Genomic DNA, 15548 nt, shown 5'->3' on the forward strand with positions numbered 1-15548 from the left:
CGTTGTCAGTGGAAAGGAACGTGCTGAAGAGGCTGGCAGTGTTAGTGCCCCATGGGGTCCTCGGAGCTCGGCAGAGCTCCCACTGGTTTGATCTAGTTGCCGTGAAGAGAGAGTGAAAATGAGATGGGAAAAAATCCTATACAGACATGAAATAACCATCAGACTGAATTAAAAATGCACAAAGTTTCTCTCACTCACACACATACTTCTCCTCTTCCCCATCCTGCCTCCTTCCCCGCATCCAAAATCTTTGCACGCAAGGTTAGCCGCACATGCTGGGAGCCCTTGGATATTTTTGTTTATTCCATCAATACCTTCCTTGTGAAAGAATCCATTTGAATCTTGCAAGGGGCTCTGGAATGCTCAATTCCTACTGCTGTCACTGGGAGTTGAGGGTAAGCAGCCACCTCTCAGGATTAGGCTCTTAGATTGTTAGCTATTTGGTGCAGGAACTATAATATAATATATAGAGAGATATACCTATCTCATAGAGCTGGGTGGGACCCTGAAATGTCATTGAGTCCAGCCCCCTGCCTTCACTAGAAGCACCAAGTACTGATTTTTGCCCCAGATCCCTAAGTGGCTCCCTCAAGGGAGGAACTCACAACTCTGGGTTTAGTAGGCCAATGCGCTAACCACTGAGCTATCCCTACCCCCATCTGCCTCACTATATGTTTGTATATTGCCTAGCACAACACAGATCCTTCTCAGCTGGGCCATAGACTTTACCACAATAAACATGATAAAAACTTGATATTTATGTTATTATTTAAGGGTGGTTAAATGGGTTTGGATAAAAAAACTGACCCAAATTCCAAGCCTTTTTGGATGTTGGGGGGGGGGGGGGGGGGACTGTCATTAAGCAAAATCAAACTTATGTTGTAAGTTAAAGTTCTGTGCCCCTTGATTTGATGTTCCCTGGTTTGTAGCTGGAATAGGAAGAGGCGATGTTAATATATATCAACAGAGGATGTTGTTCTTCTGGTATTTCTGCCTCAGTAAAATCTGGGTCATACTGGACAGTTTACAAGAAAGCCTGATCTAGAGAGATTTTAAATGGGACTTGGGACATGGTTCAGAAAGAAATTGAAGTCAGCCCAACCTAAGGAAGAGCCCACGTTCTCAGAAGCCATCCGCAGAGGGTAAATGGATGGAGATGATTCCCCAAATGGGGAAAAAGATGATTAAAAGAGTCCTGGACTTTAGAAACCCAATTCTGAAATACCAGGAGGAAGAAGGCACCACATGCATGTAGAAATAGCCAGTCAAGAAGCACGCACTCTCCAGATCTCAACCACAAAGTGCGTTGAGATGAAGGGGGCTGGGTTTTCTTCTCCTCCTTCCCCGAACTTTGTGCTTGTCATCAGAACCCAAACCTGATCATCTCCATTCTCATCTACCCCTAAGTCCCTTCCTACTCCTAATAGGGATAGAAAAATTCATGTCAGCCTCTAAACTAATTTAAGGGGTAGATTTTGACTTTGGGCACAGCCCAGGCCAGTGGGTTGTGCATAAACTGCATCACACGAGGAATATCCCTGGGCAGCACTGTACCTCAAAGACCCACTCTGGGTATGGCTGTGCTGCAAGGGGGAGTGAGCCTCATGTGTCCAAGAGCCCAAGCTGCAGCCCCAACCGCAACGTCCACACTGTTATTTGGAGCATGCCAGCTTGAACCCAGCTAGTGCAAGTCCGTCTTCCTGGGCTGAGAGGCATGCTTCCAGCTGCATATTAGACATACCTGCAGAGACCCAGGGCCTCCACTTCTTTCCCCTTGCTCCAGAGAAGGTAGTCATTTACTTCTGGTCTATACCAGCAATAAATTGCAGCCTCCACACCCTCAGCTCACCTTCCCTGGCTAGTGAATGGTAGGATGGAGCCAAGGCTCCACCCATTCCTGGCCCACTTTGTGCCCTGCTGCGTCTTACATGACAGGGCACAAGGTCTGGGTTGCCTATGTAGGACTGTAAGGGGTAGGGGCTTGTAATCCCTCACATGGGCATGTAGTCTGAGTCAGAATCTAGCCCTGTGTCTTTCTCTTTCTTAGCCATGCAAATGTTAAAAGACAAATGCAACAGGGTCCTGCAACACCGCTGCTGAACCAGTGGTAGGTGCACTTCTAAAAGTTCAGCGATTCAGCTTAGTTAAGGATCCTAAAGATTGGACCTCTTCCTGAACCTCTTGGGTATGGCTGGAAACCTCATGAACCCCATCTTCCTCATGAGATTTCCAGGACTTCCTGCTTAAGGCCAGGCTGGAAATTACAGTGAGGTTAACTTTTCTCATGGTGCTTGGGCATTGTTTTCTGCTGTCTCTAGGTAGACCCTACAAGCACAAAGGTGCCCAGAAGTGAAAAATAATGGGGAAGGAACTAAACCAAATGTTTCCATACTTCAAAAAAGAGGTTTAAGGTTTGGTTTTAATTTCTAGGTGGAGGTTCACCTGGGTTCTCGGTTGCTCTGAAGGACAACTGAAAGTTTGACCCCTTTCTCTCTCTTTAGTTGCCACGGATCATTATGTGATCTTCATCTGCAAAGAAAGGGGAATGAAACTGCAGCATGAAAGCCCAAAGCAAACAGCTTCATTATTGCCAAGTGCTAAGGTGTCCGTTGACAAACACGCTCACTTCAGAGGAATGGGCAGAGTGTGTCCGAAGCAGGATGAATCACCAGGAGCCAATGTGGCTCAAAGAAAGTCACGGACCAACTTATTTCCCTTTGTTGACTGATAAGGCAGCAGCAAGGATAAGCTGATAAAAACCCATTGCTCTAATTGCAGTACAGGAAAGTGATTGTTCACTGTGGCAACATTGTGGGACGTATTTCTTCTCTGCCAGCTGACATATTTTTGTGCATTTTCTCCCCTCTGGCTCATTATCCAAGAATAATAACAAATTCTAATTATGACATTAAATTCATTTGTCTCTTTCTCTTTGCCTACTCACACTGGTCTCTGTTGCTCTTACGTTTTTGGTTTTTTTTATTATACTGGGAATGTTGATTGCTATGCTAATACTATCTTACATTTAAATACTTAGGACTTTTCATCCTGAAGCATCCCAAACCGCTTGGCATATAAATGAATCACTTCACCTGCCACTGAAAATGCAGCTATCCAGGGGATGAAATGTAGCAGCTGTTTAGCAGTGCCTTGCATCACCACGCCACAGCTTAGAGAAGGACAGAAAATACAATTACAGGGGCTACATTTGGAGCTAAAATTTCCACCACTGATTTTTGTGCAGTAATAAATTCCCACTGATTGTGTGCAACTGCTTTCACATTCTGTCATACCGTCTTTCTAATGTTCTATATGTTTTGCTACTGTCCTCTGCTCTTAGTATTTTGAATCCAGTAGTATTGTGATCATTAAGTTCAAGTTGTTCTCCTAATTGTCGTTAGGTCCAACGTAACATTTGACCTTGTTGGGTTTTCAACTTGTGTCTGATTTAAGACCCATTATACCACATTCTATCCCTGCATGTTTGTAAGGCAATGGAGAATCAGGTGCCAATCAGATCTTAGGGTGATAGGTGCAGTACCAGCACCCGAAGAGGGCAGAATCAGACCCTATATCCTTTTAATCAGAGATATTTTCAACAGGTGATGTTCAGATCCACATTTGGCTGGGGTTTGGGTTTGAAGCTGAATTATGTCTAGAGTTCAAGTGCCACAGCAATGAAATGTCATGAACCCTTCTCTTGGAATTTTGCTCCAAAATCATGTAATGATCCAAGCTCTGCTTTTTCGATTTGAGATTAGAGATTTTGGTCATCTAGTGATGAAATCTGGTGGGAATGGCCTTTCCTGTGCATTTGAATCAAATGGAAAATGGGCTCTTTCTGCTCGTTGGCGCTGACTCTGAGTATGAGTGTGGGAGCTTGAAATTGAAACTATCATCATCAATCTGAAATTCTAAGGGTAGCCTAATTAGAGTCCTGGTTTTGGCACATTGCCATTTTCAATCTCATATTTTTCTCTGGGCAGCACCTTAGTTAAACTCCTGTCAGGTTCACTACAGCCTCCGTGCCCACACTCCCGTGCCGCAAATAAAATCTACAAATTAGGATTTACAATGCAATAGGGAGCAAAATTGCTCCTAACCTTTTCTCACAGGAAATAAATAAAACTGGAGCTAAACAAAAATTGTATTTGTCATTTGATTAAAACCTTTCCCAGTCCATGTAATCCAAATGACTTTATGAATTACTGTCATCAGGGCTGGGGTTTGGAGGAAAGATTCCCAGAAGCCAGAAAAAGCAAGAGAGAGAGTGAGGATGAATGGTAAATCTAAAACGTAGAGGGGGGAAATAGGTTACCATCATCTCCCCACCTGTGGCATTTACAGAATTAGACAATTGGCTGTAAGGAAATGGGCTGTTCTTATCTACAAATAGCAAATGGCATTACCTGGGAAAATGGCCAATCTGCCAACCTCCGCTTTGTGCTTTTTCAGAGTGAATTTAATGCTGGCAAAGGTGCTAAACCGACGGCCCTGGAGACCCGAGGTCCTCTGTTTAGCCACAGAACAGGTTGAGAATACACCGTAATAGTGCCAGCGTCCCACAGGCCACCCTGCAAACATGCCTAAACCCGAAGATGGTGGTACCATCTCGGTGCATCAGAGAGGAACTTAGTTGTCTTGGCCCATTCTATCCTGGGTGTGTCTTCTCAAACTGCCAACAAAGGGGAGATGATGGTGCTTTTTGTGATGGAGACTCCTGACCCACTGGAGGCAACTGGTATTAACTAGCCCCCTTGTTACTACTTTCAGCAGAGGCCATACATCCAATAGGCCACAAAGCCTGATTTAGCCAGTTACCCAGAAGTGGCCTTCGGGGTCTGAGTTGAGATGCACGGCCCTGGAGATGCTTACATGAGTGAATGGATAACTTCAGTCGCTAGTGACTGGCTATGTTTGGAGAGGCATTTCTATGATGCCTGTCATAGTCTGAGCCTTTCACATATGATAATCTCTGCAACTCTTCTGGGAGATTGGTCGATATGCTGCACCTGGAAAGACAATGTGGTCCAATGGAGAGTGTGGTTTTAAATCCCAGCTCTGACCCTGACCTCTGGTGTGATGTCAGGCTTGTCACTTCACCTCTGTTTCCCCTCCCATCTTTTGTCTGCTTTGTTTATTTAGGTTGTAAATTCTGCAGAGCGAGCACTGTGTCTCATACGTGCGTGTGTGTGTGGTGGCTGGCACAGTGGGGCCTAGAGATGTTACTGGGATACAAATAATAATCCCCATTTTCCTGGTGTGCCACTGAGAAAGAAGCTCGGGGGCTTGCCCAGGGCACGCAGGAAGTTTTGGGCAGGGTCAGGAATAAGACCCAGACTCCCTAACACACAGTCCCATCCCTTGCGCACAAAAATATCCTTTATCCTAATCTTGCACCTTTTACCAATGCTAAATACTGTACAAAAATTTATAACAATCCATACCGCCTTAAACTGGTGAGAAAATATGGAAGCTTAGTGCTATAATCCTCAAGTCATTTGCCTTGGCCTTGATTTGTATGCACTGACATCCCGTCCGTTTGAATTCAGAGCGTTTATTTGGTAGAGCATGTTCATTTCTCGCTTTTTCATGCTCTCAAACTGTTTGCATAATGACATTTGCATAACAGAGATTTTTCTTTGCTTCCTCTTCTTCCCAAATTCTTTCACTTCTCACGAAACGCTATTTTGCCTCTACACCTACGATTGCCTTTCATGTACTGATGTGTTTATAACTTAAGCACCCATACGGCGGCTACAGAGAACCCTAGCTGGTTTCTAGCCAGCCCTATATGATATTGGCTATAAGCCTATTGTACTTAACAACCCCTATTCTTGATGTGAAATCTAAATCACAGGGTGAATCTTGCTGGGATCCCACCAGTTACCTCCTTTTATCCAGCATTTCAGTGCCTTTTAGCTGCTGATTTAACAGCTAGCAGGAATGAGGTCATTCCTTTTTATTTCCCAGGTTTGGTGGTGGTTTAAGCCTGCAATTTAGCAAAGGGCTGATGCCTTTTTTTCAGTGTATTAGCATTGTTTTATAGAAAGAAAACAAACTGCTCTAAGGGAGAGATTGTGGGTGTGTGGTTGAAGCAGAGGCTCGGGAAACAAAAGCTCTGGGTTCCAATCCTATTGCTGCCACGGCCATGCTATATAAGCTGGGAGGAAGTCACTTAAATGTCTGTGAAGCAGACATAAAAACATTTCCTTAACAGGGTTGTTGTGAGGCTTAATTAGTGCTTATAAAGTGCCTTGCGCTCCTGGAATAAAAGGGGCTACATAAGTTGTGTATTTTGTTATTTATAATTTACTTTATTTTATTTCTAAACCCTCTCCCTCAGTTAGGAGAGGCTCTTGGGTTGCCAGGCAAATAATTAAAGGGCAGGTCTACACTTACTTCCTGGTCCGGCCTTAAGCAATCAATCCTCTGGGATCGATCCCAGAAGTGCTCGCCGTTGACGCCAGTACTCCAGCTCGGCGAGAGGAGTACGCGGCATCGACGGGGGAGCCTGCCTGCCGCGTCTGGACCCGCAGTAAGTTCGAACTAAGGTACTTCGAATTCAGCTATGTTATTAACGTAGCTGAATTTGCGTACCTTAGTTCGAAGTCAGGGTTAGTGTGGACCAGGCCAAAAACAGCAAGAAACGCCTCTTTAAAAAAAATCCACACCCTATAAATGTGGTCAGATTACAAAACAGCTGTGAAAATAACATGAAACCTAGGACATCTTTGATTTTTCCAAAACCAATGTTCTGTAACTGTCTATTACCTGAGACAAAATCATGTCTCCTGATATGTAGTCTGTTCTTTAAAAAAATATCCTTGATTAGGCGAAAGCTAAAGCTGATTATGCAAACACCTATAGGGTTCTGCATGACATTTGGATAACCAAGATTGTACTGTAAGGGCCTGATCCAGTGCCCACTGATGTCATTGGAAGGACAGTCATTGAATACAATGAGCATTGGATCAAGCCCTAAAAGAACAGCTTAAGTCAGTATTTCCCAAAGTGTGGATGCACCTCCTCAAGCAGTAGCCAGGGGACGCGGGTACCACTCACAGATTTTCCCTAAAATCTTTGTTTGTTTTTGTTTTTAGGTCCGTAGCCATCATGGCAGCAAAGAAAACCTTGAAAATGTAAAGCATGTGTAATGGATGCAGCAAAGTCCGCCTGAGTGTGCAGAGAAACTGAAACTTACCCCAATCTAAATTCTCTGCTCCCTGTTTCTAAACATTCAGTAAGTTCCCTAGTCAAGCAATGCATTTTAACACTCCTCTAACTTTCTATTATCTGATCTGCGTGTTAGAATCATGGGAGCTAGAGTGGATGCTCAGACAGCAAGGTGACAGATTCCTTAGAAATCCTAGGGACAGGTAAGCAGACAGATATGTAGCCAGCTAGCTCCGGTAAAGATCTGTTCTCGTCCAGTCTATCTCCATGCCAATGCAGGGCAGTTTTCTTAAGGATTTTTATCTAATATTTTTGCCCGTCAAACTTTAAAACAGAGGCCATGGCCCACCCACTTAGCATCCAAGTCCACCCAAATCTGAGCAGGAGTGTAGTGCTGCCACAGCGGCCTGGAGCATCACTCTGGGTGAGCACCTGAAATCTGGGACGGAGCTATGCGCCCACCCTTCAGAAAGCTCTGCTCCGGCAGCTCTGCCTTGCCATATTCTGAGCCGCCCCCTGCTCGTGCCCAGTTTGGCAGGTAAAGCCCTGTGTCTGGGGGCACCAGGGCTAGGAAGAGGGCCTGGGATCAGGGAGAAGCTGAGCTAGTATAGTCTGTCATTGCCCATCCACCTGAAAGTTGGGACCAACCCAAATATCCACTCCTAGCTACACCACTGCTTTAAAGTTCCAGGCAATAGATCTTTCTTGGTTTCCCTTGAGACTAACACCACTCTTCTTTGAAACACTGTTCAATGCCATTCTGCAGCTGTGACATCTGTGTGGCTTCCCACTCGTCCCTGTCCCCTAGGAATTTCACATGAGTGGCACAGATAATAGTCTGACTTAGGCCCAATGATCTGGATTGGTGAATGTTTTTCACACTATTCGTACTCCAGGTACTGGATATAATTAGAGAGGGGCCTGAACCAAAACCCAGAGAGCAGAGCATTCCTGAACCTTGAAGGGGCTTAGAATCCAAATCCAGATCCAAATGTCACACTCTGGATCTGATTCTGACTGGTACCTTAGACCTGCAATTACACCTGTGCATAGTGAGTGCAAAATGCTACCATACTGGAATGAGGCCCTTGGCTCCTATCTCTGTAATGGGCTGTGCCTAAACAGTTGGATATATAGAATCATAGAACTGGAAGGGACCTCGAGAAGTCATCTAGTCCAGTCCTCTGCACTCAAGGCAGGACTAAGTATTATCTAGACCAGTGGTTTTCAAAGCCGGTCCGCCACTTGTTCAGGGAAAGCCCCTGGCGGGCCGGGCCAGTTTGTTTACCTGCCGCATCTGCAGGTTCTGCTGATCGCAGCTCCGACTGGCCGTGGTTTGCCGCTCCAGGCCAATGAGGACTGCGGGAAGGGTGACCAGCACGTCCCTAGGCCCGCACTGCTTCCCGCAGCCCCCATTGGCCTGGGAGCCAAATCGGCTGAACTTGCGGATGCAGCAGGTAAACAAACCTGCCTGGCCCAGCCTGCCAGGGGCTTTCCCTGAACAAGTGGCGGACCGGCTTTGAGAACCACTGATCTAGACCATCCCTGACAGGTGTTTGTCCAACCTGCTCTTAAAAATCCCCAATGATGGAGATTCCACCCCCTCTCTAGGTAATTTATTCCAGTGCTTAACCACTCTGACAGTTAGGAAGATTTTCCTAATGTCCAACCTAAACCACACTTGCTGCAATTTAAGCCCATTGCGTCTTGTCCTATCCTCAGAGGTTAAGAAAAATAATTTTTGTCCCTCCTTGTAACATTTTATGTACTTGAAAATGGTTATCATGTCCCCTCTCAGTCTTCTCTTCTCCAGACTAAACAAACCCAATTTTTTCAATCTTCCCTCATAGGACATGTTTTCTAGACCTTTAATCATTTTTGTTGCTTTTCTCTGGACTTTCTCCAATTTGTCCACATCTTTCCTAAAATGTGGCGCCCAGAACTGGACACAATACTCCAGTTGAGGGCTAATCATCATGGAGTAAAGCGGAAGAATTTATTCTCGTGTCTTGCTTACAATACTCCTGCTAATACATCCCAGAATGTTTGCTTTTTTTGCAACAGTGTTTCACTGTTGACTCATATTTAGCTTCTGGTCCACTATGACCCCCAGATCCCTTTCCGCAGTACTCCTTCCTAGGCAGTCATTTCCCATTTTGTATGTGTGCAACTGATTGTTCCTTCCTAAGTGGAGTACTTTGCATTTGTCCTTCTTGAATTTCATCCCTTTTACTTCAGACCATTTCTCCAGTTTGTCCAGATCATTTTGAATTTTAATCCTATCTTCCAAAGCACTTGCAACCCCTCCCGGCTTGATATCATCCGCAAACTTTATAAGTGTACTCTCTCTGCCATTCTCTAAATCATTGATGAAGATATTGAACAGAACCGGACCCAGAACCAATTCCTGTGGGACCCCCATTTCTTATGCCTTTCCAGCATGACTGTGAACCACTGATAACTACTCTCTGGGAATGATTTTCCAACCAGTTACACACCCAGCTTATAGTAGCTCCATCTAGGTTGTATTTCCTTAGTTTGTTTATGAGAAGGTCATGTGAGACAGTATCAAAAGCCTTACTGAAGTCAAGATATACCACATCTACCGCTTCCCCCCATCCACAAGGCTTGTTGCTCTGTCAAAGAAAGCTATCAGGTTGGTTTGACACAATCTGTTCTTGACAAATCCATGCTGACTATTATTTATCACCTTATTATCTTCTATTTGCGAACTGATTTGCTTAATTATTTGCTCCATTATCTTTCCGGGTACAGAAGTTAAGCTGATTGGTCAGTAATTCCCCGGGTTGTCCTTATTTCCCTTTTTATAGATGGGCACTATATTTGCCCTTTTCCAGTCTTCTGGAATGTCTCCTGTCTACCATGACTTTTCAAAGATAATCGCTAATGGCTCAAAATCTGCAAATGCAAAATCTGGCTCCAGAGCTAGGAGTATGAGTGGTTCTATGGTAAGAGCACTAGCCTAAGCTACAGAACACCTCATTTCAAGCCCTAGTTCAGTCACAGTCCTCTTGTCTGACCAGAGGCAAGTCAGGTATCTATAAAATGGTGCTAAGACTTCTCTACTTCGCTGTGGTGCTGTGAGGGTAAAAGCCATTAGTGATTGTGAGGCACCCAGATATTATTGTGATGAGGGACATTTAAGTAGGTAGCTTCCAAATTTTCAAATTGGGCATATTTTTAGAGACCATTTCCAATTACATCTGCAACAAATTGCTCGGAGTTGGAATTGTTTGGGGGTATTTATTATTTTAAATGGAGATCCTGTTATGGCTCCTAAGCCCTCAAAGGTATGTGCATCAAAAATGCTATTTGAAGGGATTTTCCCCCCGTTTCTCGAACAATGTCAATTTGAAATTGCTTCTGATTATTCCTCATCAAAAGGCTCATCTTTATCTGAGGACTCTGTTCCAATTCCTTATTTTCCCCCTTTCTCTCTGACTCTGCATACATTTAAAGCTTAATTTCAGCTCCAAACATCATGCTAAATGTTATCTGTTCCTTTAGATCCCTATTTAACTGTTCTTGTCTTAATTTCATCTCTTGCAATTGCAACTCATTATTCCGGTTATTCTCACAAGATTGATTTGAGTATTAGGGGATCATTTACTTTTCTAGTATAACAGCCACTTCAGGTTATAAATTCTGACTGTAAGGAGAAAATGTGCTTATCAGTTTTGTCATCATTTGTATGAGACAGGATTGGGTTTGTGCTGAAGATACTTTCATAGCTGGTATGAGCTCCGTTCCTTTATTTGCTGTGGATAGTCCTTTGCTGCTGCCTCTGCTGCATATTAAAATGTAGATGAAGTCAATGGACCTTTACTGCCGTTTTCTGATGGGATTTGACTGTATGCCTGAACTGAGACGATCCTCCCGTTACAAACCAACCTTAAGACTGAACTGCTACTTTAGGGGATCAGATGACTCAAGTGACTGCAAACTGTGGTTTATGTAGCTACTGTTTGGAAATGTTATGATTTTGGTTTGTGTTCTGTATCTTTAAATTTCTTAGTCTGCTGGAGGCAGCTGCCATTTTATTTTCAGTTCAGCTGTAGCATGTTCCTTAGGAGAGGCACACAGTGCTCTCAGGTGTGGAGATCTTATTGTCTTGTTTTCCCTTGGTCTAAATCATTAAGATGGAGTTACCTAATTGTCTCTGTGGAAACATGTAACCACAATGTGTTATGGAATCTCACTAGGTCACTGAGTTGAATCCAGTTCGGGTCCAGATACTAACATCAGTTGGTGCTAACCTCGTGTGAAATGGGATGGTGGGAGTCTCAGTCCAGTTCCCAGTAAGCTGATGTTATACTGCAAAATCTCTCATCAGAGTGAGCACCTTTGCTAGCAGCCTGCACTTTCAGGGCATGGAAAGCGAAGTTCCTTCTTACTCAGCGAGGTGATCTTGCCAGGGTCACGGCTGAAGCCCAGCAGTAAGGCAGGATGGGGAAATCTCTCTCTTCTATGGATCAGATAAGGACTTCAGTCTCCAGGGCTGCTGATGCCTCACCATCCTTTCCTGTGCATGCCCATAATTTATAATGTCAATTGTACGTAATGGGTGAGATTGTGAGAACAAATAGATATAGCCCATGGCGAAGGGGAACAAAAGTGGCTTTAAGCATAAATGTCCCACAGCATAACTCAGGCAGCTCAGAGTGTCCCTCTAAATTAAGACAGCCTGGCCTGGCCTGCGTCTGAGTGGCTCAAAAACCAGGGGTGCTGCTTAGAATGGGCATAGCAGAGAATAGCTCCAGCCCTTCCCAAACCCAGTCTCCGCCCCCCCAGCACGTTGCTTGCAAGGACAACTACCCAGTGCAGCCTGGGCTTATGCAGTGCCTGCTCTAGGGGAACTCTTCATGGACTTTACAAGGATCTTTTATGGCTCCTATATAGTGCCACAGCTGCAAACAGGGTTTGCCATGAGAGTAGGGTAGAGAAGTGCTTCCAGTAATGGGCCAAAAACCTGCAGTTTTTAGTCAGGCAAAACTGCCACGGGCCCATAGCTTGACAATGCAGGTAGTGAAGCGTCCATCACTTGTCTCTTGCTCTTTACAGGATAGGTTTGTCATCACTGGCAGCAGAGTCTTAGCAGTTTTATGAGGTGCTTAGAATGATTCCAGCAGGTGAACTCCATAGAAATATGTATCCTATTTATTTAATTGGATATTGCTATGACTGACGTGCTCACACCATTCAGGCCCTAACAAACCCTTGAGGAAAGGCTTCCTTTGGCTAATGCAGTACAGTTATGCTGCAGTGTCATGCTCATGCAGCGCAATGCCATGCCATGTCATCATGCAGTGTTGTGTTGCAGTGATGTTATCATCATCTAAGGGTTCAGGGTCATTGCATAGTCATGCAAATGTCACATTGCAATATAAGGATATTAGAACGGGACCAGGACAATACTTGATGTTTCAATGGATACAATGAGGCTGCAACATCCACCCCTCAAGCTCAAGGTCAACAAATAGTTATTTGTAGTTTTTATTTGCATGTAACACTGTACATATACACGGCACTTTATGGGAAGAATAGAGACAAAGGGCTTGATCACACTCCATTACTCCTGGTTGACGCCAACATAAACTGGAATAATCCAAGGGAGGGCCCATTGTGTCTGCCCTGAAAAGATTTACAATCTAGATTGGCCATTGTCTCAAGGTTTCATCTGACTCTCACAATCAGTTGAGAGATCCTAAGCAACTTTTTCTCTGGAGATGTCTGCTGGAGTTCCTGGTAAGATTTCTAGTATGTGCCTTCTGTTTAGACCAGGGTGAATTTCACCCCTATGCAGAAGACAAGCACAAGGCCTATACACCATGTAAGTCCAGCTTAAACCCTGAATTCATCACCTGTAGAAGATCAGTACAATGGCCATATACCACATTAGACCCACTAATGTTTTTAGGCCCTTTGCACAAGGGTGAATTTTGGAGCTTGTGTGGGCATTAGGTGGTGCAGTAGGCCTTGTGCTGCCCCTCTGCTCAGGGTGAATTTCACCCATCTGTAGGTCTTGCCCAATTTTGGCCTTGCTTTTGTATCAGCACCGCCTTTCTGCAGCATTTTTTCTCCTCAGTTTTGTCTGTCTGTTTTCTCTGGGCATTGAGCCTAGTCTAGTTTCATTTTTGTTTATGATGCACAGCATCCCAGATACTCTTTAGAGATGGGCACGCTATAAATTAATAAATAAAAATGTTTCCATGTTTACAGCCGAGTATCTGGCACTTGCCAAGCAGATAATCAAGAAGCTCTCTGCTTCCAAGCCTTCTGTTCGTCTAGTGGATTGCAGGAAGGACCCTGGTGGGGACCGAAGACCATTGCACAGGGAATTTGGGAAGGCTGGGTGCAGCTTTTTTACCTGATTTTGAGAAGCAGCCTGTGATTGATTGATTTATTTATTTATTTATTTATTTTGGTGGACATAACTTTGCATCTACAAATTAGTGACTCCAAATTCATTGTGTATATATACAAATGTTGCAGCCGTCACTGGGGAGCAGAAGACAGGCCTCTCTCACTTGAACTAAAGGGGTGTTTCCAGTAATTGTAACTAGCAAGCTGGTATAGACTTTGGTCCAGTCACTAGGGTGTGACCTGCTCTCTCACAGTCAACTAGTATATCACAATAACATTTAGATGTTTAACTACCTGGTGTGTGGGTGCAATCGGGTATACAGATATCTAAGTGTACATGCAGTTGCACCACAAAATTGGAGGCTGGTTTTGTAGCTCCTTTTAAAAACCCAGGCCTTAGAATTGCCCAATTTGTAAAAGGCTCCAATAATTTTCTAAAGTAATCCCCTCTATATGGTTATCCACTGTGGCCTTAATTGAAAAGCTGGTTTTATGTGACTGATTGCTTGAGAACAGCTGACACTCATAAAAGGAAACATTGAAGATCTTGTTAATGACTTGTTGTCATTTTTTCCCCTTACGTTCTGGGGCTGGGAAAAATAAACAGTTACTTGGTTCTAAACAGAAGGGCCCAGCAGCTTTCCCCAGATTGCTGATGCCAAACTGAAATTGATTAATTGGAATGCATTACATTGGGAAAAAGCTGTGCACATTTACACTGCGGCTGCATTTGGAAATCCACTGACTATGAAATATGGCATCTCTGGAAGGGAACGGCAAAGCGGCAGAAATGACTTTGCCAAACACAGCTCTCTTGTCAATTATTTACAGGATCTAACTCTGCTCAGGTCTCGTCAACGTAGTGCTTGCAAGGCCAATGGCGGCACAGCTGCACTAGGGCTCCCAACATTGCTGATGCTGCTAGAGCTGAACCAGTGTGAGGGATGGTGGGAAGATATTGCAAGATATCCCTGGTGTGGATGAGAGCTAAAAGAGAGGGTCCCTGGAGTAACAAAACTGCATTAAAAGGAGCTGATTAGCTTATTTGCTGATCATCTGATATTATTCCTTGGAGATATTGGGGCAGATTCTCATTTGCACTAATACCCTTCACATTGCTCTGCCACTGTAAGCTGCTTTAAAGTAGGTATAAATGTAATACAGTTCCCAGGTCTCTTTACACTGCCAGAGTGGTGTAAGTTAAGGGACGTTAGTGTGAATGAAAATCTGTCCCATTTTCTCATGAGGATGTAACAGGGGAATTTGTACGATCTCTGGGACAAATTCAGAAGTGCAAGCTGATGTAACTCGGGCACTGAGGGACAGCGTCCCCATTGCATTACTCCAGCATCACACTGGGGAAACTTCACCGAGTTACACATATGCCAAATGGGAGTATTGCAATGGCTAATCAGCTTCTGAGGAAGCAAAAAAAATGCCCAAGCTACAGTGATTTAGCTTCAATGAGACTCAGTTGGTCTCCAATCAGAATTAGAACCTATAAGCCACAGGGCGCTTTGCCCCCTTTGCCCTGCTCTGATGAGACAAAGGGGCTATACAGCTGACCTAGTTACAATTAACATTATGTAATATTTGTATTCTGGTAGTGGTAGAAGCCTCAACCTCACTCAGGGCCCCACTACATGTACATACACAATAATAATCTCTGCCCTGAAGAGTTTACAATTTAAATAGACTAGACAGAGGGCGCGAGAGAGGAAATATTATCTCCATTTACAGATGGGGAGCTAAGGCATAGAGAGGCTAAGTGGAGTGGAAGGAATCTTCACGTGATGTAAAGCCAGTGTAGCTGGCTCTCCAATATCCCTTTAATATCCCTCAGTGCAGGGGGCATACCTGGTAGCGGAGTGAGGGCCAGAGTGTGCTGTGCTCCAGCAGTTCCTGGCTTGTGGATAGTCACCTTGGGGCTGTTATAGTCAGGTTATGGCATAGAGCAGCCCTCTCATACTGCTCTGAACTATGGCCCC

Source organism: Chrysemys picta, chromosome 3, assembly GCF_011386835.1.
Source record: "Chrysemys picta bellii isolate R12L10 chromosome 3, ASM1138683v2, whole genome shotgun sequence".
NCBI classification, from domain to species: domain Eukaryota; kingdom Metazoa; phylum Chordata; order Testudines; family Emydidae; genus Chrysemys; species Chrysemys picta.